The sequence below is a fragment of the Corvus brachyrhynchos genome, unplaced genomic scaffold (genome assembly GCF_000691975.1).
Source record: "Corvus brachyrhynchos isolate BGI_N302 unplaced genomic scaffold, ASM69197v1 scaffold544, whole genome shotgun sequence".
Lineage (NCBI taxonomy): Eukaryota > Metazoa > Chordata > Aves > Passeriformes > Corvidae > Corvus > Corvus brachyrhynchos.
The window spans coordinates 2,639,513-2,641,373 of NW_008238325.1; the positions used below are offsets into that span (position 1 = coordinate 2,639,513).

The 1,861-nt window shown below is 51.5% G+C and overlaps 1 protein-coding gene across 1 annotated transcript in view; it reads right to left on the minus strand.

Moving 5' to 3' along the window:
* KCNAB1 (potassium voltage-gated channel subfamily A member regulatory beta subunit 1) overlaps window positions 1-1,861 on the minus strand; it is a 60,633-nt gene that overhangs the window by 57,498 nt on the left and 1,274 nt on the right. The window lies entirely within an intron of this gene.

Genomic DNA, 1,861 nt, shown 5'->3' on the forward strand with positions numbered 1-1,861 from the left:
CCGGGGCTGCGCTGCCCGGGACGAGCCCGGCGCTCTGGAGGGGTTTTTCTCCCAGACATTCTTTACATCATTGCAGCCGGCCCGTTTTGGTTGATGCCCAGGATGGATTTTGGCCAAGATCAGCAATCTTGTTCATCTGCTGAGACCTCTCATGGGCCAGTACTCCAAGGGATGAGGGCTGCTGGTGGGAATAGAGCACTGACCCCATTTCCCAGGTCTTATATTTAGATAATGAGAAATATTTGCTTGGGATTCAATCCAAGGCCAATAAACATAAACCAAATACTCTCACAGGGTGTATTTCAGGCCCTGGGCTGGCCAGATGAACACTGCAGGCATCTCCTCTGCAACTCACTAGAACATCTTGTTTTCTCACAGGGCACTGCGAGCTCTCACAGCTGGGGTTACCTGGTCTGGGAACTTCCCCAGCATCTGCAGCCTCCCGGGGTGTGACAATTCATATGAATTAAATTATGATGTTAACAATGATTTCACCACTGCTAAACAGCAAACAAAAAGGTTCTGGTTCACAGACTCACAGAATGGTTCGGGCTGGAAGGGACCTTAAAGACCATCGTATTCCAAACTCCCCTGCTGTGGCCAGGGCCACCTTCCACTATCCCAGGCTGCTCCAAGCCCTGTCCAACCTGGTCTTGAACAATCCAGGGATGGCTTTTATGGTCTTCATCCCTGCAACACCCTGAAGGGCCACAGTGACCTTTTCTGGCCACAGCAAACAATCCCGACAAGGTGTGGTTCATGCCACTGAGGCAGATGTCTGAGACTCTTCTATTTTCAAAACTCACCCCATTTCAGCCCCAAATACTTCAGAAAAATAAGTTAAATAATCAGGTGATGGATGTATAATGAACTCAACTAATCCTTAAATCTTTCAAAGCAGATAAAGAAAGACTGATCCCAACCCCAGAATATATTTGAAAAGCTCATAATTCAATGTCACAGAGGGGAGTTTGGCAGGGACTGTGGGATTACCCCGTTATTCTTCCTGTGTGACTGTCGGATCAGGGCACGGGTGGCCCTGGGTGTCCCCAGGAGGGTCCTGCCCAAGGATGGGGGTCCTGTTCCCACAGTACTGACCCCATCGTGGGGTGCAGGGGGGGATTTCAAGCCCAGCTCTTTGCAGCCCAAGGACAATCAAGGGAGGGCAGCGTGTCCCGAGGCCGTTCCTCGTAGGGACCTTGTGTTTCTTCCCCGCAGTGTAACTCCAACGCTGTACCTGTGATCTCTGCTGCAGCTGCCTTTGCTTTTACCTCCTGCCAGCCCCAGCTCTCTGCTCATCTATAATGCAAGGTGAACCAGTGCTAAGAAATATTTCTGCGAGCTCCTCTGAGTTTTTTGGACACAAGAGTTTTGCTGGAGTATCAGGGTCTTTAGACCTGGATCAGCATCTTTAGAAACTTAGCTCTCCCAGAAGTTATTCCCCAGCACTTTGCTTTTATGGTGCTGTTCCAGCCCCCGGGTGCGAACCACGGGCTGGTGGGGCTGGTGGGCGCCGGACCCAGAATCTGCCCCCTCCCAGCCCTCAGACCCCTCGTGCTCCCTTCAGGTGCTTGTGAACATTCCTGCATTAATACCCACTTGCTCCTTCTCTCCGTTTTACTCCCTTTTCTTTTCACTTATCCCCTTCCTAATTTTTATTGCCGTGACATTCTAACTCCTTTCTTACCCAAGCGCATCTGCAAGAGCTCGGTTTGTGCCGGGCACTGCAGGCATCCCCATCCTGCCTGGGATTAGGGACGATCTCGGCCGATTCTCAGATGAAATCCCGGCTGTTACCGAAGTGAGGTGAAGGAAACCCCCGGAGTGAGGTGAAGGAAACCCCCACCCTCCCTCCCCGTTC